Source organism: Urocitellus parryii, chromosome Y (assembly GCF_045843805.1).
Source record: "Urocitellus parryii isolate mUroPar1 chromosome Y, mUroPar1.hap1, whole genome shotgun sequence".
In the NCBI taxonomy this organism is placed as follows: domain Eukaryota; kingdom Metazoa; phylum Chordata; class Mammalia; order Rodentia; family Sciuridae; genus Urocitellus; species Urocitellus parryii.
In genome coordinates, this window is record NC_135548.1 from 7,183,518 (window position 1) to 7,208,751 (window position 25,234).

Here is a 25,234-nt window from a genome sequence, read left to right on the forward strand (position 1 = left end):
CCACTCAGGGCAACCCTCAACTAAATCATAACCCCAAACCTAACACTAATCTTAATCCTAACCCCATCCCTAAACCTAAAGAAACCCTAAACCTAAGTCAAACCCTACCCTAACACTAACCCTAACTCTAAATTTAACCACAACCCTAATCCTAACCCTAATCCTAATTCTAACAATAACTCTTACCCTAAACCTAAACCTAACCCTAAACCTAACATGAACCCTGACCTTAAAACTAACACTAACACTAAACCTCATTATAAACCTAAAGCAAACCCAAATGCTAACCCTTAACCTATCCCTAACCCAAATTCTAAACATAAACCTAATACTAATCCTAAGCTGAAACCTAACATGAACCCTAAACCTACTCTATCCCTAACTGTAACCCTAACCTTAACACTAACCCTAACCCTATCCCCCAACCTAACAATAACAATAATTGTAACACTAACCCTAATTCTAACCTACCCTAAACCTATCCCTAAACTTAACCAAAATTCTAACCATAACCATAAACCTGTTAGTAACCCTATCAGTAATCCTAACAAAAATCCTAAACCTAACCTAACACTAAGCATAACCCTAATCCAAACACTAACCATAACCCTAACTTTGGACTAACAGTACTTCTAGCCATAACCCTAGATGTAACCCTAATCCTAACCCTAATACTAAATTTAACCCTAATCCTAAAACTAAAACTAACCCTAATCCTAATTTTAACACAAAACCCAAACCTAACCATAACCCAAGCCTTAAAATTACCCTAACCGTAACTCTAACCTTACACTAATCCTATTCCTGAACCTAATCTAATCACTAATCATAAACGTAAAACTAACCCTGACACTAACCTTACTCTAACCCTAACTCTAACTGTAAACCTAACCATAACCCTAAACCTATCACGAACACTAACTCTTATCCTAATCCTAACAGTAATTCTAAACTTAACCATAACATTTACCCTACTCTAATCCCAAACCCTACTGTAAAGAAAACCCTAAGCCTACACCTATCATGAACACTAACCCTTATCCTACTCCTAACACTAATTCTAAACTTAACCCTACAAGAACCTTAATCCTAACCCTAAAACTAACCCTAACACTAACCCTAAACCTATCCACAACACTAACCATATCATTAACAATAACCTTAACAAGCTAATACAAATTCTAAATCTAATTCTAACACTATAACACTAATGCTAAGAATAACAATAATCCTAACCCTAACCCTCACCTTAACCCTAAACCTAAACCAAACACTAACCCTAACCCTAATCCTAACACTAACCCTAAAACTATCTATAACCCTATCCCAAATATAATGCTAAACCTAAGCCTAATGCTAACACTAACCTTAATATAAACCAACCCTAAATATAAATCTAACACTAACCCAAACCTTAACCCTAACACAAACCAAACTCTAAACCTACTCCTAACCAAACCCTAACCCTTAACCTAACTTATAGCTAACCATAAACCTAAACTGAAACTTAACACAAGCCATAAACGTAATACTAACCATAACTGTAACCCTAACACAAAACGAAACCTAACACTAACACAAACACTAACACTAACCCTAACATGAATCCTGACTCTAACCCAAACACTAAACTTAAAACTAACACTAATCCTTACATTAAGCATAATACAAACTCTAATCCTAACCCTAACCCTAACTAAACCTTAAAACTAACATTAACCCTAATCCTAATCTAACCATAAACCTAAGGCTAACCCTAATCCTAACACTAACCTTAACCCTAACCCTAACACAAAACTCTCCTAAAACTAACCCTAACCATAACTCTAATTGAAACCATAACTATAACTCTAAACATAATCCTAACAGTAACCCTAATATAAGCCCTAAACCTAAGCCTACAACTAACCCTAATCCTAAACCTTAATTTAAACCTAAACTTAAGCCTTATCCTAACACTAACTTTAACCCTAACCCTAACACTAACACCAACACTAACCCTAACTGTAACACAAATGCTAACTCTAATTATAACCCTAAACTTAAACTAAACCATACCTAACCCTAATCTAACACTAACACTAAACCTAAACCTAATCCGAATACTAATGCTACCCCTAACCCTAAAACTAACTTTAACCTATCCCAAAACTTAACACTAACTCTAAAACTAAGCCTAATCCAAACACTAACACTAAGCCTAACACTAAGGTTAACACTGAACCTCATTTAAACCCTAAAACTATTCCTAAACCTAAACCCAAACCTACCACTTATCCTAACACTAACACTAACTCTCATCCTAACCCTAACCCTCAACAAAACCTAAACTTAATACTAACCCTAACCTAAAACAAACACTAAACCTAACCCTAACACTAACCTTAATGTAACACTAACCCTAAACCTATCTCCAACCCTAATCCTAACATTAACCAGAATCCTAATTGTAACCATAACCTTAACTGTATCCTTAATACAAACCCTAATCTTAAGCCTAACATTAAACATGGCCCTAACACTAATCCTAATGTTATCCCTAACACTAAAAGTAACACAAATTGTAATGGTAATCCTAATCCAAACCCTAACCCTTTCCCTAACCCTAACACTAACGCTAACCATAACCCTAAACCTAACACTAACACTAACCTTAACCCTAACTGTACCCTTAATCCTAACCCTAAAACTAACTTTAACCCTAACCCAAACACTAACCCTAAGCCATACCCTAAACCTATCCCTAACTTTAATCCTAACCCTAACACTAACAGTAACACAAAATGTAACACTAACCCTAACCCTAACCATAATTCTAATGCTTACATAAACCTAACACTAAACCTAACACTAAATCTATCATTAACCATAAACCAAATATTAACAACAATAATCGTATCATTAACCCTAACCCTAAACCTAACTCTAAATCTGAAACTAACGTTAGCCCTAACCATAACAATAAACCTCATCATAACCCTAATCCTAAACATAATGCTAATACTAACCCTAACAATAACCCTAAGCCTCACTTTAACCCTAATCCTAACTGTAACCATTAAACATAACCCTGACACTAAACTTAATGTTAAACCTAAACACACTAATAACCCTAACCCGAACCCTAAACCTAACCCTAATTCTAACTATAACAGTAACCCTAAACCTAAATCTTACATAAACATAACCCTATCCCTAACTGTAATCGTAAAAATAAACCTAAACCTAACCCAAACCCTAACCCTACCCCTCACACTAACCCTAATCCTAAACCTAACACTAACACTAACCCAAACCCCAACATAAAATCTTAACCTAACTAAAACCCTAACAAAAACTCTAATGCTAAACCTAACTCTAACCCTTAACCTAAAATAACCCTAACCCTAAACCTAATAATAACACTAACCTTAACCATTATATTATCAAAAACTCACCCTTTTCTTAACCTTACCTAAACCTAATCTAAACCTAACCCTAACTCTAACACTAACTCTACTCCTAACACTAATCATAACCATAAAACTAACCTAATACTAACAATAACCCGAAATCTAACTCAAACCCTCACCCTAAACTAAACCTAACACTAAACCTAATCCTAACCCTAACACGAAGCCAAACCCTAATCCTAACTTGAACCTAAGACTTACTCTAACCTTCACCTTAACCCTACACCTAACCCTAACATTAAAACAAAACATAAACCAACACTTACCTTAACCTTACCCTAACCATAACCCTAATCCCAGCCCTTACCCTAATTATTAAGCTAACCCTAACCCTAACATTAACCCTAAATTTCATCATAAACTTAAACCTTTACCTAACACTAACCCTAACCCTAAAGTAACACTAACTGTAACACTAAAATAACACTAACTCTAACCCTAAATTTAACCCCAGCCCTAACACTAAAACTAACAATAACTCTAACAGGAAATCTAACCTTAACAATTACCCTAACCCTAACACTTACCCTAACCCTAACATTAACACTAACCCTGACTCTAACACAAACCCTAACTCTAAACCTATGCTAACACTAAATCTAAAAATCCTAACCCTAACCCTAACTCTAACATTAACACTAATAATAACCCTAACCATAATCCAAACCCTATACCTAAAACTAACTTTAACCCTAAACTCTAATACTAAACCTCACACTAATCCTAACCTTAAACATATAACTAAACCTAACCCTAACACTAACAGTAACCCTAAACCTAACTATAAACTCAAACACTAAAGATAACCCTAAATCTAACCCTAACCTAAACACTAACTTTAACTTTAATCCTAACCCTAAACCTAAACCTACAATGAATGCTAACCCTAACACACATCCTAACTCTAACCCTATCCCTAATTTAACCCGAACACTAACCCTAACACAAACACTAATCCTAAACCTAACCCTAACCCTAACCCTAAACCTAACCTAACCCTAAACCTAACCCTAACCTAACTCTAACCCTAATCCTAAACTTTATCAAAATTTAAACTATAAAACTAACCATAACCCCAACACAAACCTTAACCCTAAACCTACCACTAACCCTAAAACTCACCTTAAAACTAAAACTGATACTAATTGTTAACATAACACCAAGCCTAACCCTAAAACTTATGCTAACCCTAATTCTAAGAATAACTTTAACATTAAACCTAACCCTAATTCTATAAATAACCCTAACTATAAACGCAACAAAAATTCAAACTCAAACTCTAACACTAACCCTAAATGTAACACAAACCCTAACAGTAACCTAACCATAACCATAACCAAAACCTAACTCTAAACAAAACCTAACATTAACCCATACCCTTAATCTGTCCCAAACACTAGCCCTAACCCTAAACCTATCCCTAACAATAAGCATACCCACACTTAATCCTATCTGTAAGAAACACCTAAACCCTAAAACTAATGATAATACTAATCTTAAAACTCTTTCTAACCCTAACACTAAACCTAAAAATAAACTTAACCCAAACACTAACAGTAACCCTAAACTTAACCCTAAGCACAATCCAAACACAAACCATATACCTAAACCTTATCCTAACACTAACTCTAACACTAACCCTAACCCGAACCTAATACTAACCCTAAGCTTCACCTTAACATAACACTAACCCTAAATCTAAACCTAAACCTAATTACAATACTCTCTAAAGCTAACTGTAGCACTAAACCAAACACTAGCCTAACCCTAATCATACCCAAAACATAACACTAACCCTAACAATAAACTAGACCCTAAACCTAACACTAAAAATAACACTAACCCTAACATAAACCCTTATCTTAATATTAACACTAACACTAACCCTCAAACTAACCATAACCCTAACACTAAAACCTATCCTTCAAACAAACCCTAAACTTAACAGTAATCTTAACCCTAACTGTAAACTTAACACAAACCCTAACCCAAAACATAACCCTAACATAACACTAACCCTAACCATTTCCTAACTTTAACTCTAACCCTAATCCTAACACTAAACCTAACAATAAATTGAACCCTAATCCTATCACTAACCTTAACCCAAACCATATCCCTATCACAAACCCTAACCAGAGTCCTAACCCTAAAGCTAACCCTAATCCTATCCCTAACCCTAAGCTTAACCCTAACACTAAAACTAACCCTAACCCTAACACTAAACCTAACCTACCCATAACCCTACAACTAATTCTAAACCTATGCCTCATTTTAACCCTCTTACTAAACAAAACGTGAAACCTAAATCTAAATTTAACCCTAACACAAAAAAATAACCATAACACTTACCCTAACACAAATCATAACTCTAAACCTAATACTAGCCCTAACACTAACCCTAACCCTAATCCTAACCCTAACTCTAAAACTAAACCTAAACTTAACCTGAACCCTAACTCCAACTCTAATTCTAACCCCAAAACTAACCATACCATAACTCTAAATGGAACTCTAGAAATAACCCTAAACTTAACCCTAACCCTAAACGTAGTACTAATCCTGATCCTAATCCTAATCCAAAATGCAACTCTAACGTATCCCGGACCCTAAACCTAATCCTTACCCTAATCCTAAACCTAACTGTAAGCCTAACACTAACCCCAAACCTAAATCCTAACCCTTAAAATAACATTTACTCTAAACATAATACTAACCCTAAAGCTAACCATAACCTAACATTAAACCTAAACCTAAGCCTAACGCTAACCCTAACCCTAACCATAATCATAACCCTAATGTAATCCTAATCCTAACACTAACCCTAACCATAACAAAAACCCTAAGCGACACCTAACACTTACTCTAACCCTAACCCTAACCCTAACCTAACACTAACCCTAAGCTTCACCTTAACATAACCCTAACCCTAAAACTAACCCTAAACCTAATTATAATACTTTTCCTAAAGCTAAGTGTAACACTAACACAAACACTAATTCTAACCCTATCATACCCTAAATATAACACTAACCCTAACAATAAACCTAACCCTAAACCTAACGCTATCAGTAAACCTAACCCTAACATGAATCCTAATCTTAATCCTAAACCTAACACTAACCCTCAAACTAATCATAAACCTAACTCTAAATTTATCTTTAAAAATACTCCTAAACTTAACAGTAACCCTAACACTAACCCTAAGCCTAAAGTAACCCTAACCCTAACTGTAAACCTAACAAAAACCCTAACCCAAAACATAACCCTAACCCTAACATAACACTAATCATAACCTAACCCTAAAACTTACATAACCCTAAATTTAACCCTAACCCTAACTCTACACCTAACACTAATTTAAAACCAAATCTTAACACTAACCCTTACCCCAACCCTAACCCTATACTAACCCTAACCCTAACCCTAACCCTAAACCTAACAGTCACCTTAACCCTAACTATACCCTACACTTAACACTAACCCTAACACTAACACTAACCCTAAACCTAATCGTAACCCTAAAACTACATCTAAGCCTCCTTCTAACCTAGTACTAACCATAAAAATATTTGTAAACCTAACACTAACATAAAAACCTAAACCTAATCTTAACCCTTCACAAACGATAATCCTAATGCTAACACTAATACTAACACTAACCCTAACTATAAAAACAACACTAAGACCAACTCTAACCCTACATTTAAAACTAACCTTGATGCTAACTGTAACCCTTACACAAAATCTAACCCTTACCTAAATATAACCCTAATTGTAACCCTTACAATAACCCTAATTTTAAAACTAATCCGAATCCTAACCATCCTACATCTCTTATGTAACCGAAACCCAAACCCTAATCCTAATTATAAAACAATCCCTAACCCATACCATAACCCTATACCTAAACTCACCCTAATTATAACCCATCCCTAAACCTAACCCTAACCCTCATATGAACCCTAAACCTAAGCCACTCCCTAAACCTAACCCTAACCTTAATACTAACCTTAATTCATACCCTAACACTAGCCCTAAACATAACTATATTCCAAACACAAACACTGACACTAAACCTAAACCTAAACCTAACGTTAAAACTAATTCAATCCCCAATACTAACACTAACCCTAACAGTAAACCTAATGCTAACACTAACTCTAACACTAAACCCAACCCTAATACTAACCTTAAGCCTCACCCTTACCCTGATTCTAACCCTAAACCTGAACATAACCCCAACCTTATTACGAAACCTAACCCAACACCTAACCCTAAGCCTAACACTAACACAAATTGTAACAATTACCCTAACCAAAACCCTAAACCTTACCCTAACACAGAACCTAACTTAACCCAAGAACTAAACTTAACTCTAACCCTAACTTTACCTTTAATGCTTACCCTAACCCTAAACCTAAAGCTAAACCTAACAATAATTCTAACCCTAAACCTAAATATGACACTAACACTGAACCTAATCCTAACTTTGAAACTAACACTAAATCTAACCCTAACACTAAACATATACTTAACCAAAAACCTAATACTAAACCTAACCCTAACTCTAACCCTAACTCTAATACTAACCCTAACACTAACCCTAACCCTAACAATAACCATGATCATTACCCTAACATAACACTAACCAAACCCTAAAACTAACACAAATATAAAACACATACCTGACCTAAACCATAACCCTAACCCTTACCTAACCCTAACCCTAAACCTAACACTAAACTTAACACTGAAACTAAATCTAACCATAATAGTTAACACTGCACTTACCACAGTGCTAACACTATTACTAACCCTAACCCTAAACTTAACTCTAAACCTCACACTAACCTAAAACCTAACTGTAAGCCTAATCCTAAACTTAACCCTAAACTTAACTCTACTCTAAAACTAGCCCTAACCCTAAATCTAAGCCTCAGTATAACCCTTATTTTAACCATAACCCTAACTCTAATGCTAACACTAAACCTAAAGCTAAAACTGAACCCATGACTAACCCTTATCTTAACCCTAAAGCTAACTCTAATCCTAACCATAACCCTGACGTTAAACCTAAAACTTACCTAAACATAACCCTATCCCTAATTGTAAGTGTAATAATAACCCTAACCATAAACCTAAACCAAAGCCTAACCCTAACCCTCACACTAATGCTAACCCTAAACCTAATATTAATACTAACCAAAGACCTAACCCTAAACTTAAACCTAATTATAAACCTAACCAAAACTCTAACGCTAACCCGTACCCTAATACTAATACTAACTGAAGACCTAACCCTAAACCTAAATCTAATTATAAACCTAACCAAAACTCTAATGCTAACCCTATCCCTAACCCTAACCTTAACACTAACCCTAAACCTAAAGCTAAACCTAAACCTAATACTAACACTAACCCTAATGGTAAACTAACATGAACCCTAACACTATTCCTTACCTTAACATAACCAAAATGTAAACCTAACACAAACTCTAACCCTAAAACTAAACCTAATTTTAACACTAACCCTAACACTAACTAACCCTAATCCAACCATAATTCTAACCTAACATTAACAATAAACCTAACCCTAAATCTAACACTCACCCTAAAACTAAAACTAACACTAATCCTAATCCTAACCCTAATATGAACCCAAACCATAACACTAACTCGAACCTAAACCTAAAACTAATTTTCACCATAACCCTAACCATAATCCTAACACTAACCCAAAACCTAAACCAAACATTTATTTTAAACTAACCATAATTATAATTCTAACCTCTACCCAAACCCTATTCCTAAATCTCACCCTAACCCTAAATTTAAACCTAAACCTCACTTTAACCTTAAACCTTTACCGAACTCTAACCATAACCCTAACTTTATCCTTAACCATAACCATAACCCTAACACAAATCTGAACCCTAACTCTAACAGAAACCATGACCCTAACCCTACCCTGACACTAAGTCTAAACTTTAATCCTAACACTAACACTAACTCTAACCCTAATGCTAACCCTAACCCTAATTCAAACCTATACCTAACCCTTCCTGTAACCCTAACCCTAAAGCAAACCCTCACCCTAAACCTAACCCTCACTCTAACCATAATATTAAGCCTATAACTAGCCCTAACTGTAACACTATTAGTAACCATAAACCTAACTAAAACCCTAACACAAACACTAACTCTAACTTTAAAACTAACCCTAAACCTAACACTAATGCTAATATTAACTCTAACCCTTAACCTAAACCTAACATGAACGCTAACCCTAACACGAACCCTAACCCTAAGTCTAACCCTAATTTAATTCTAACACTAACCCTAACACAAACATTAATCCTGAACCTAACCCTAGCCCTAACCCTAACACAAACCCTAAACCTTACCCTAACCCTAAGCCTTCCCTAAATCTGACCCTAATCTTAACCCTTATCATAATCCAAACTATAAGTGTAATCATAACTTCAATGCAAACTCGAACCCTAAATCTAACAATAACCCTATATCTAACCCTACCACTAACCCTAACCCTAACACTAAAACTAAGACTAATTATAACCATAACTTTAATCATAAACCTAACATTAAACCTAATTCTAAACCTAACACAGACCCTAACCCTAACCCTAAACAAAATTATAATCCCAACACTAATCCTAATCCTAACAATAACAAAAATTCTATTTCTAACCCTAACCATTACCATAACAAAAACCTAACCCTAATCAAAACCTAACACTAACCTCAACCCTTCCCTATCCCTAACACTAACCCTAACCCTATCCCCAACACTAACTATACTTTAATCCTAATTTAATGGTAAGAAAAAAAATAACCCTAAACCTAACAATAACATAAAAACTAAAACTATCCCTAAACCTAACACATAACCTAACCCTAAACTTAACCCAATCACTAACAATAACCCTAATCCTAACAGTAAACCTCACCCAAAACAAACCCTAAACCTAAACCAAACCCTTCAATTACACTAATCCTAAGCCTCACTTTAACCCTAACCCTCACCCAAACTCTAACCCTAACCTTATTTCTAACACTATCCCTAAACCTAACTCTAACACTAACCCAAACACTAATTCTACCCATAACCAAAACCATAAATGTAACAATAATGCTAACCATAAACCTAACCATAAAGATAACACTAACACTAACCCTAACCCTAATACAAACCCTAACACTAACCCTAACATTAACACTAACCCTAAAACTAAACTTAACACTAACACTAACCCTAATCTAACCTTAACCCTGACACTAACCCTAAAAATAACCAGAACCCTAACACTACACCTATACTTAACCATAACACTAACCCTAATAATAACCAAAACACTAACCCTAACTCTAAAACTAAGCCTATAGTAACAATAACCCTAAACCAACCCTAACCCTAAAACAAACTCTAACCCAAAATGTAACCTTAAACCTAACATAACACTAACCCTAGCCATTTCCTAACTTTAACCTTAACCCTAACCCTAACACTGAACCTAATACTAACCCAAACCCTAATCCTACACTAACCCTATCCTCAACCCTATCTGTATCACTAACACTAACCCTAAACCTAAACCTATACCTAAAACTAACCCTATCCCTAATCCTAACCTTAACCCTATGACTAACACTAACCCAAACCCTAAACCTAACACTAACCCTAACCTACCCATGACCATAAAAGTAACCCTAACCTAATTCTGTGCCTCATTTTAACACTTTTAAGAACCATAACCCAAAACCTAAATCTAAATTTAACCATAACACAAACCCAAACCATAACACTTACCCAAACACAAAACATAACTCTAACCCTAATACTAACCGTAACACTAACCCTAACCTTAATCTTTACCTTAACCCTAAAATTAAACCTAAATATAACACAAACCCTAATTCTAACTGTAATTCTAAACCAAAAACTAACCCTAACCATAACCCTAAATGTAATCTTTGACCCTAAACTTAACCTAAGCCTAACCGTAACACTAACCCTAACCCTAAATCTAACCAAGAAGTAACCCTAACCTATCCCGAACCATAACCCTAAACCTAACTCCAACCTTAACTTCAATCTTCACTGTAATCCTAACACTAACCCCAAACCTAATCCTAACCCTTAAACTAACAATTACCCTAAGGGTAACACTAACCCTAAACCTAACCATAACCTAACATTAAACATAAAGCTAACCCTAATTCTAACCCTAACAGTGACCCTAACCCTAACCATAACTCTAACCCTAACCCTAATGTAACACTAATCCTAAACCTAACCAAAACGCTAACTCAAACCATAACCCTTATCATAACCTAACCCTAACCCTAAACCTTACATAACCCTAACCCTAACTCTAACCCTAGCACAAATTCAAACACAAATATTAAAACTAACCCCTACCCCAACCACAACCCTCTACTAACCTTAACCCTAAACTAACCCTAAACCTAACACTTACCCTAACCATAATCGCAATCCTAAAACTAAACTAAGACTCACTCTAATACTAATATTAACCATAAAATTATCCCTAACCCAAACCCTAACACAAACCCCAAACCTAACACTAATCTTAAACCTAACTATACCCTAACCCTAACACTAACTGTAAACCCTAAACCTAACAGTAATCCTAACCATAACCGTAATCCTAAAACTAACACTAAGCCTCACTCTAACACTAATACTAAACATAAAACTATCACTAACCCTAACCCTAACACAAACCCTAAACCTAATCCTAACCCTATCAAAAACGATAACCCTAATGCTAACATTAATTCTAACACTAACCCTAACGCTAAAACTAACCCTAAGAATAACCCAAACCCTAAATTTAAACCTAATATTGATCCTAACCATAACCCTAACCCTAAATCTAACCCTTACATAAACATGACCCTAACCCTAACAATAATGCTAACCATAATCCTAATTGAATCCTAACCCTAACCCTCACTCTAACCCTAACCCTAAAGGAACAGTAATCCTTACCCTAACCCTAATTCTAACCCAAAGCAAAACCCTAAAAATAACCTAACCCTAAACATAACCCTAACCCTAATTCTCACCCAAACCCTAAACCTAATGGAACACTAACCCTTACCCTAATCCCAATTATAACACAAACTCTAACCCAAAGCAAAACCCTAAAACTAACCTAACCCTAAACCTAAACCTAACCCTAATTCTCATGCGAACCCTAACACTAAACCTAATACTAACACTTATTCAAACATTAACACTGACCCTAAACCTAACTATAATCCAAACTCAAACACTAACGCTAATCCTAACAAATACCATGACCTTAACACTAACCCTAACACTAGCCCTAATCCTAATATTAACACTAGCACTATCCCTAATCCTACCACTAACACTAAATATAAACCTAACCCTAACCCTAACCCTAACAATAACCTAACCCTAACTCTAACCCTAACACTAATCTTAACCCTAACACTCACCCAAACCTACCCTAACACTAACTATAACCCTAATCCTAATCCAATCCATAACCGTAACTCTAAACATAACCCTAATGTTGACCCTAACACAAACCCTAACCCTAACCCTACAACTAATCCTAATCCTAACACAAACCCTAACCCTATTTTTACACTAATACAAATTCTAACCATAAACCTAAACCTTAACCTAACCCTAACCCTAAACCTAATCCTAACTCCAGCTTTAACTCTAACTGTAACACTAAACACAACACTAATTCTGATTGTAACCCAAACCCTAACTCTAACCATAACCCTAACATTAACCTAACCCTAAACATAACCCTAACCTGAAACTAAACCTAACTCTTACCCTATCACTAATCCTAACTTCTATACTAACCATAACACTAACCCTAAAAGTAATCCTACCACTTATCCTAAACTTAACCCTTATCCTAACCATGATAGTAACACTAACACTAACAGTAGCCCTAACCCTAAACCTAACTTTATCATTAATCCTAACACTTACATTATAACAAACACTAGCACTAACTCTAACCCTAACTATAAAACGAACCCTAATGCTAAACCTAACCATAACCATTACATTTACCCTACCACTAACCCTACCCTACCACTAACCCTAATGCAAACCCTAAATCTCAACCTAACCCTAACAATAACACTAACACTAAATCTCACCCTAACCCTAAACCAAACACTGTCGCTAACCCTAACTGAAACACTAACCCTAAACCTTACTATAACAAAACCCAAACACTAATGCTCAACTTAACTGTAACCCTAACAACAACCCTAAGTGAAACCCTATACCTAAACCTAAACTTAACAATAACACTAAACCTAACATGGACCATAGCCCTAACCATGAACTAACGAACCCTAACCCTAACCTTTATCCTAACTACACTCCTAACTCTAACCCTAACCCTAACCCAAACACTAACCCTAATCCTAACCCTAACAGTATCCTAATTGTAACCCTAACCCTAACCCTAAAACAAACACTAACTCTACCCATAACCCTAAAGCTAACCTTAAACCTAACCATAAACCTAACTCTATCCCAAATCCTAATCTTAATGCTAACCCTAACCTAACCCTAACCCTAATACAAAACCTAATACTACCCCTAACTCTCACAAAATCCATAACCCTAATCCTATCCCCAACCCTAACCCTAACTCTTATTTAAACCTCATCCTAACCCTAACCCCAAACCTAATTCTAACAGTAACTCTAACATGAAACCTAACTATATTCCTAACCCTAAACTTAACACAAACCCTAAATATAACCCTAACTATTACACTAACACTAACCCTAACCCTAAAACTAACAATAACTCTAACGCTAACCCTAACCCAAACATTAAACCTAACCCTATCTGTAGGGCTAACCCTAACCCTAAAACTAACCAGAACACTAAACCTAACACTAACCCTAAACAAAACGATAATCATAACCCAAATGTAACCTTAATGCTAACCTTACCTAACCTTTATAGTACCCCAACCCTAACTCTAAACCTAACACAAACCCTAACCCTAATCTTAACATGAACTCAAATACTAAACATACCACTAAACATAACCCTAACTCTATACCTAACACTAATTCTTAACCTAACCCTAACATAACATTAACACAAATCGTAAACTCTAAACCTAACAGAAACCCTAACCTAAACCATAACCCTGATTCTAACCTAACCCTAACTCTTATACTTATTTAATCTTAATTCTTATACTAATCCTAACACTAACCATAACCCTAAACCTAACATAATCCTAAACACAACTCTAACTCTATCCCTAAACTTAACAGGAAACTTAAACCTAACTCTAACACTAAACCTTACTGTAAACCTAACCCTGAACCTAACCCTAACTCTAACCCCAACCCTAACCCAAACACTAACCCTAACACTATCCTTAAACTTACACCTAATTCTAAAACTAACTCTAACTCTAACCCTAACCTGACACTAACCAAAAACCTATGCTGAACCCTGACACTTACCCTAGCACTCACACTAGCCATAACCCTAAACCAAAACTTACCTTAACACTAATGCTAACCCTAACCGTAACACTAACACCAACCCTGACCCTAATACTAACACTAACATAACCATAAACCTTCCTGTAAACTGAACACTAAAACTAACACTAACTGTATACCTTATGCTAACCCTAACAATAAACTCATACCTAAACCTAAACCTAATACTAACACTAACCCTAACACAAACCCTAACTCTAAAACCTACCATATTTTTAACCCTCAACCTGACCCTAAACCTAACACTAACCCTAAAACTTACCATAACTGTAACATTTACCTTAACACTAACCCAAACCCCAAACCTAACCCTAACAGTGATTCTAACCCTAACTCCAACCCTAACCATAAAACTAACACTAAATCTAACCCCAAGAGTAACCCTAAACCTATCCATAACCCTAACACTGTACTTAACCCTAACCCTAACACTAATACTAATCCTAATCTTAACACTAACCCTTACCCTCAGATGAACCTCAAACCTAAACTTAACACTAACCCTAACCCTAACAATAATCTTAAACCTAAAAATAACCCTAAACCTAAACATAACCCTAATACTAACACTAACCTTAACCCTATCCCTAAACCTGTTCTTAACCCTAACCCTAACGCTAACACTAACCCTAACCCTAAGCCTTACCATTAGATGAAACACAACCCTAACCCAAACAGTAACCCTAAAACTAAAAATAACCCTAAACCTAACAATAACCATAAAAGTAACCATAACCCTTATACTAACACTAACCCTAACTCTATTTCTAACCCTAACACTAAACCTAATTCTAAACCTAAACTTATTTTAAACACAAAACCTAAACCTAACCCTAACACTAACCATAATCCTATAACTAACCCTAACACTAAACCTAACCATAACCCTAAACCTAAACCTATCACTTACCCCAACACTAACTCTTCCCCTCACACTAACCTTAACCCTTACCCAAACACAAAACCTAACCCTAAACCTCAAAATAACCCTAACCCTAATGCTATCTATAACACTAACCCTAAGCCTAACCCTAATACTAACCTAAACCTAACACAAATCCTAACACTAACCCTTACCGTAGACCTAATCCAAACACTAACACTAACTCTATCCCTAACCCCAACACTATCCTTAACACTAAACCTCACTCTAAACCTCTCACTAAGCCTAAACCTTAATCTATCACTTATCCGAATTTCAACCCTAAACCTCACACTAACACTAACCCTCAACCTTAACCTACACCTAACTGTAACCCTAACCGATAACTAACACTAACCCTAAACCTAATCCTAATGTAACACTAACCCTATTTCTATCCTTATTGCTAATCTTACTTTTGCCATAACCATAACAATAGCTATGACCAGAACTGTAATCCTAACACTAACCCTAACTTTAAAACTAAAACTAAAGATAACCCTAACACTTATACTAACCCTAAACATCACACTAACCCTAACCCTAACCCTATCCCTAAACCTAACCATAAAATAACACTAACCCTAATCTGACAGTAACCATAAACCTAACAAAAACCTAATACTAAACCTAAGCCTAACCCTAACACTAACCCTAACAATAACCCTAACCCTAATCCTGACACACTAATCCTAACATTAACCCTAACCCTAATCCTAACCCTAACATAATCCTAACCCTAACACTATTCCTAAAAGTAACCCTAACCCAAACCATAACATTAAATTTACCTAACACTAAACACTAACACTAAACCTTACATAACCCTAATCCTAAACCTAACACTAAACCTAACACTAACCCTAACCCAAATGTTAACACTAACTCTTACTCCCACACTAACCCTATCACTAAAGCTAACCCCAAACCTAACTCTAAACCTTAGACTATCATTAATCCTAACCATAACCCTAACCCTAACCATAAACCTAACCCTCACCATAACACTAAACCAAAACACTAGCCCTAAGCCTCACTATAACCCTAATCCTAAACATAACCCTAACCCTAACACTAACATTCAAACTAATGCTAAACCTAAACCCATGACTAACCCAAACCCTAACCCTAGAGCTAATCCTAACCTAAACCGTAACTCTCAGCATGAATCTAAAACTTACATAAACATAACCCTATCCCTAATGGTAGCGGTAACAATAATCCTAAGCCTGAGCCTAACCCAATCCCTAACCCTAACCCTCACACTATCCCTAAACCTAAACCTAACACTAACACCAACTGAAACCCTAACACTAAACCTAAACCTAAATATAACTCTAACCTAAACTCTAATGCTAAACCTAACCCTAACCCTAACACTGGACACTAACCCTAATTCTAAATCTAAATCTAATAATAACACTAATGCTAACCCTTACATTAATCCAAACCATCAAACTATTCCTAACCTTAACCTAACCCTAACCTAAACCTAACAATAACTTTAATTCTAACACTACCACTAATCCTAACCCTAACATGAACCTAAAACCTAATCCTAACCCAAACCTAACCCTAACACTAACCTTCACAGTAACCCTATCCCTTACCCTAACACTAACACAAAACCTACACCAAACTCTAACCTTAACCTACCCCTAACCATAACCCGAATACCAGCACCAACCCTAATCCTAATGCTAAACAAACTCTAACATTGACACTAATACCCTAATCATAAAACCTTAACTCTAACCCGAAATCTAATGTAACACTAATCCTAACCTTTATTCTAATCCTAACGCTAACACTAACACTAACCCATTACCCTAACACTAACACTAACTCTAACTTTAACTTTAACCCTAACACTTAGCCTAAACCTAACCCTAACTCAAAGCCTAACCCTAACACAAACCCTATTCCTAAACCTAACCAAAAATAACACTAACCCTAATCTGACAGTAACCATTAACCTAACAAAAACCTAATCCTAAATCTAACCCTAAACCTAACACTAACTAATTCCACAACTCATCCTAATCCTAACCCCACCACTAACCTTAATCCAAACCCTAAAACTAACCTTAAATGTAACCCTGAACCTAACCCTAACCATTACCCTAACCCTAACCCTAAACCTATAACTAACCATAACACTAACAACTAACAGTAACCAAAAACATAACTAAAACCCTAACCCAAACACTAACCCTAACCCTAACCCAAACACTAAACCCAAATTTAACCCTAAACCTAAACCTAAACCTAACATGAATGCTAATCCTAACACAAATCTTAACCTAACTTTAAGCCTAATTTAACCCTAATACTAACCCTAACATAAACACTAATCCTAAACCTAAAAATAACCCTAACCCTAACACTAACCCTGACCTAATTCTAACTCTAATCCTAACTCTTATCGTAACCCAAAATATAACACTAACCATAAACCCTTCACAAACCCTAACCCTAAACATAAAACTAACCATAACCTTAATACTAACCCTAACCCTAACCCTAACACTAACACTAAAACTATTACTAATTGTAACCATACCATAACCCTAACCCTAAAACTTCCTCTAACCCTAATTTTAACCCTAACCCTAACATTAAAACTAAACCTAACCCTCACCCTAACCCTAACCCTAACGAAAATTCTAACCCCAACCCTAACCCTAACCCTAACAATAACCATAACACAAACCTTAACCCTAACAATAACCATAACCATAACCGAAACCTAATTCTATCAAAACCTAACACTAACCCAATCCCTTACCCTATCCCTATAAATAACCCTAACTCTATAACAGTATCAATACCCTAATCTAATAGAAAGAAAAAAACATAAAGCTAAACCTCATTATAACACTAGTCCTAAAACTATCCCTAACTCTAATACAAAACCTAACCCAAACTTAACCTAAACACTAACAGTAACCCTAACCCTAACCGTAAACATAACCAAAACACAAAACCTAACCCTAATACTAGCTCTAATTTGAACCCTAACCCTACCCTAACACAGTTTCACCTTAACCCTAGCCCAGAACCTAACACTAACACTAACCTTAATTTTAACACTATCCCTAAACCTAACTGTAACACTAAACCAAACACTAATCCTAACACTAACCATAACCCTAAATGTAACCATAAACCTAACCTAAACCTAACACTAACACTAACCCTAACACTTACCCTAATTTTAATCCTAACCCTAACACTAAACTTAACACCAACACTAACCCTAAACTTAACCCTAACCCTAACACTAACCCTCAAACTAACCATAAACCTAACAGTAAACCTATCCTTAACCCTAACTTTTACCCTAACACTGACCCTAAACCTAACCTTAAGCCTAAAGTAACCCTTAATTTAACCATAACCATAACCCTAACACAAACTCTAACACAAAACATAACCCTAAACTTAACCCTAACCCTAACAGTAACCCTAAAACTAACCATAAACCTAAAATTAAACCTATCCTTAACCCTAACACTAACCCTAACTTTTACCCTAACACTAACCCTAAACCTAACCCTAACCCTAAGCCAAAAGTAACCCTAAATTTAACCCTAACTGTAACCCTAACACAAACCCTAACCCAAAACATAACCCTAACCCTAACATAATACCAACCCTAACCATCTTTTAACTTGAACCCTAATCCTAATCCTAACACTGAACCTAACAATAACCCTAACCCTAATCCTAACTCTAAACCTAACCTTTACCTTATTCTTATCAGTAACGCTAACCCTAATCCTAACACTAACACTAACCCTACTTGTAACCCTAACCTTAACTCTAATATTAACACTAACACTAACACTAACCCTAAACCTAACACTAACCCTACCCTACCGATCACCATAAATCTAACTCTAACCCAATGCCTCAGTTTAACTCTCACCACAACCCAAACCTAAATCTAACTTTAACCCTAACACAAACCCTAACCGTAACACTTACCCTACCACAAATTATAACTCTAACACAAATACTAACCCAAACACTAACACTAACCCTAATCATAATCGAAACCCTAAAACTAACCCTAAACATAACCCAAACTCTAAATCTATCTCTAATTCTAACACCCCCAAAACCCTAACAATAACCCTAAATATAACTTTAATACTAAACCTAAATATACCTAACCTTAACCATAACACTAACCTAACACTAACCGTAACCCCAAAAGTAACACTAAGCTATCCTGAACACTAACCCTAAGTCTAACCGTAACCCCAAAAGTAATACTAAGCTATCCTGAACACTAACCCTAAGTCTAACAGTAACCCCAAAAGTAACCGTACTCTATCCTGAACACTAACTCTAACACTAACTCGAACCCTAAACCCTATCCCTCAACTTAAGCCTAACACTAACCTCAAACATGAAACTAATGTTTAAACTAACAAACTAACCAAAAACTAACCCTAAACCTAACCATAACCTAACATTAAAACTAAACCAAACCCTAACCCAAACCTTAACCCTAATACTAACCTAACCTTAGCCCTAAACCTTGCATAACCCTAAGCCTAACCCTCACTCTAAACCTAACACTAATTCAAGCCCAAATCTTAACACTAACACTTAGCCAACCCTAACCATATACTAACAACAATCCTAACCTTTACCCAAAACCTAACAGTAATCTTAACCCTAACTATACCCTAACCCTAACACTATCCCTAACTCTAAGCCTAATCCTAACTCTAAAACTAACCCTAAACATTACCCAAACTCTAACTCTAACTCTAATTCTGACACCAAAACTAACCCTAACGATAACCCTAAATGTAAGTATAAAACTAAACCTAAACTTAAACCTAACCCTAACCATAACTCTAACCCTAACACTAACCCTAATCAAAAAAAAAAAACCCTAATATATACCGAACATTGACCCTAACACTAACTCAAAACCTAAACCAATCAGTTACCCTAAGCCTGACACAAACCTCAACCCCAACTGTTACACTAACAAACTAAACGAACACTAACTCTAAACCTAACCATAACCTAACATTAAAAATTAACCCAACCCTCACCATAACCCTTAGAATAACCCTAACCCTAACTATAACCCCAACCTTAATGTATCCCTAATCCTAACCCTATCAAAAACCCTAACCAAAACCAAAACCCTAACCATAACCTAACCTTAACCATAAACCCTTTATAACCCTAAGCCTAACCCTAACTCTAACCCTAACACTAATTCAAACCCAAATCCTAACACTAACACTTACCTAATCCTAAACCTATACTAACCCTAACCCTAAACTTAACCTGAAACCTAACAGTAACCTTAATTCTAACTATACCCTAACCCTAACACTAACACTAACCCTAACCCTAATCCTAATCCTAAACCTCACTCTAACTCTAACTAACCATAACACTATCCCTAACCCTAACCCTAAAAAACACCCAAAACCTAATTCTAACCATATCACAAATGATAACCCTGACATTAACACTAATTCTAACACTAACTCTAAAGCTAAAACTAACCCTTTGACAAACCCGAACCCTAACTTTAAACCAAACCCTGATCCTAACAATAATCCTAACCCTATACATAACCATTTCCTAAACATAACCTAACCTTAACCATCCCTCTAAAGCTAACTCTAATGTAACCCTAACCCAAATCCTAATCATTATTCTAACACAAACCCTAACCCAAACCATAACACTAAACCTAATATAACCCTAAACCTACCGCTTACCTAACCATAACACTAACACTAACCTGAACACTAAACCTAACCTGCTTTTTAACCCTAAGACTTAACCTAATACTAATCCTAATTCAAACTCTAACCCTAAACCTATCTATAACCCAAATGCAAACACTAATGCTAACCTTTACCCTAACCCTAAACTTAACACTATCCCTAACACTAACCCTAACTTGAACCCTAAATCTAACCCTAACATTAACCCTAACTTAACCATAACCATAACCCTAACACCAAAAATTAACCTAATCCTAAACCTAAACATAACCCTGATCCTAACCCAACCCTAACACTAACTATAACCCAATACTAACACTAACCCTTAACCTACATTTTACTTTAAACCTCACCCTAAACCAAAACCTAACACTAAGCCTAACAATATTCATAACAAGAAACCTAACCCTAATCCTAACCTGAACACAACACTTACACTAACCCTCTTCATAACAGAAACCATCACCATGACCCTAACCTTAAATTGAAACCTAAATCTAACACTAACCCTAATATTAACCTGAACACGAACCCTAAAGCTAACACTAAATTTAACCTAAACCTAACCCTAAACTTAACTCTAACACTAACCCTAAACCTAACACTATCTTGAACCCTAACACAAACAAAACCCTAAACCTTCCTCTAACTTTAATCCAACCATAATTGGAATCTTGAACATAATCCTAACCGTAATACTAAGTCAAATCCTAAACTTAACACTAACACTAACCCTAACAGTGAACCTACACTAACAGTAAACCTAAACCTTACCTTAACCCTTACTTTAAACTTTACCTTAACCCTTACTCTAACCCTAACACTAACACTAAATATGATTCTAACCATAACACTAACCCTAACCCTAAACTTAAACCTAATCCTAACCCTATCCCTAAACCTAGCTGTAACCCTATCCTAATGTAACACTAACAATAACCTTAACTTTATCCCTAAACCTAAACCCAACCCTGATGCTAACCCTAACAAGAATTCTAACCCTAACCTAAACCTAAACCATAACCTAATCCTAACAGTAACCTAAGCTCTAACCCTCACACTAACCTTTATTTTAAACCTAACATAAACCCTAAAACTAACCCTTAAACAAACAGTAACCATAACAGTATCTTTAAATAGAACACTAACCCTAATCCTAAACCTAAACATAAACCTAATCCTAACAATCACGCTAAGTATAACTCTAAACCTAAAACTAACAATTACTATAACCCTAAACCTAATGCTAATCTAACACTAACCCTAAGCCTCAACTTAACATAACCCTAAACGTAACACTAACCCTAACCCTAACCCTACACTAACCCTAAATCTAAGTCTAACACTAACCCAAAAATTAACCCTAATCCTAACCATAACTCTAAACGTAACACTAAACCTACCCTAACCCTAACCCTTACCCTAACCCTAACACTAACCCTAATCATAACCCTAACATGAATCCTAACCATAACCATTAACCTAACAGTAACCCTAACCCTAAATCTAACCCTAACACTAACCAAAAGCGTATCCATAACCCTAACACTAACCCTAAAACTAACCGTAATCTTAACACTTAACCTAAACCTAACCCTAACCCTAACACTAACACTAACCCTAATGCTAACCTAACCCTAATCCTAACCATAAACATAATGTTACCCTAACCATAAACCTAACCATAAACCTAACACAAACCCTTTAGCAGAACTTAACCCTAACAAGAACCTTCACCCTTACCTAAGTGTAACCCTAACCCTAACACAAACACTAACCATAACACTAACCCTAACCCTAATCTACCACTTACCCTAACCCCAAAACTAATTCTGTCGCTAACCCTAACCCTAACATTAACATTAACTCTAACCCTAATAGTAACAATGCACCTACCCTACCTGTAACCGTAAAACTAACCCTAAAACTACCCCTTACTCTCACCCTGTTTCTAATTATAAGCCTAACTGTATCAGTAACCCTAACACTAACACCAACACTAACCTTATAAATTAGTATAACACTTACCCAAACACTGATCCTAAACCTAACCATTACCCTAAACGTAACACTAACCCTAAATCTAACACTAAACCTATCTTTTAACTCTAACCTTTACAGGAAAACTTAACCTAAACCTTACCCTAACACAAACCATAATTCTTACCCTAACACTAACCTAACATTAATCATAACCCTAACATTATCACTAATTCTAAATCTAACCTTAACCCTGACCCGAACAGTCACCCTAAACTAGCCCCAAATCTAACCTTAACCCTAATCCTAACTTTAACCCTAACCCTAACATTAACCAAGCCCTAACCTTACCATAACACCTAATCTAGAACTAAGCCTAACACTAAATGTAGCAATAAACAGATCCCTAAACCTAACACTAACTCTAAATTTAACCCTAACACTAATACTAACACATACAATAACTCTAACCCTAACCCTAACCCTCACACTAACCCTAAACCTAACAAAACCCCTAACCCTAACTATAATGCTAACACTAACCGTAACACTAACACTACTGTACCTATAACACTAAAACTAACACTAAACCTAATCCTAAGGCTCATTCTAACTGTAATCCTAACTATAACCCTAACCCTAACCTCATCACTAACCCTAACAGAAACCCCAAACCTAACCCTTACCCCAACAGAAAATGTATTCCTATACCTAATACTAATATTAACTCTAACTGTCACACTAAACTTAACTTAAAACTGACCCGAAACCTAACCCAAACCCTAACCCTAAACCTAAAACTAAAAGTAATCCTAACAATAACCGTAATTCTATCTCTAAAACTAAACCTAACTATCCCTAACACTAACCATAAATCTGACCATAACCCTAACCCTAGCCCTAAACCTAAACCTATTTCTAACCCTAAAACTATCCCTAACCCTAACCATAACACAAAAGCTAACACAAAATCTAATCCTATCCCTGACACTAACCCTAACCCTAACACTAACAAGAACCCTATTCCTTACACTAAAAGTAACCTAACCCTTATACTTACAATAATCCTAAAGCTCACCATATCCCTAACACTAAACCTAAAACTAACCCTAAATATAACCCTAAAACTAACTCTAACCCTATCACTAGGCCTAATCTAACATTAACTTTAAACATGTCCCTAACCCTAACACAATCCCTAACCCTAACCCCAAAACTAACACTAACCCTAAACTTAAACCTAAATCTAACACTGAAACTAAACCTAACATTAACATGAACCCTAACCCTAATCCTAATACAAACCCTAACATTAACCATTATAGTAACCCTAAACATAACCCTAACCTTAAGATTAACCATAACCCATATCCTAAAATTTACACTAACCCTAACCTTAACTGTAAAACTAATGCAAACGATAACCCTAACACTTACATGAAACCTAAATCTAAACCTAACACTGAACCTAACCTTAACCCTAACCCTAACCCTAAAACTGACACTAACCCTAAACTTAAACA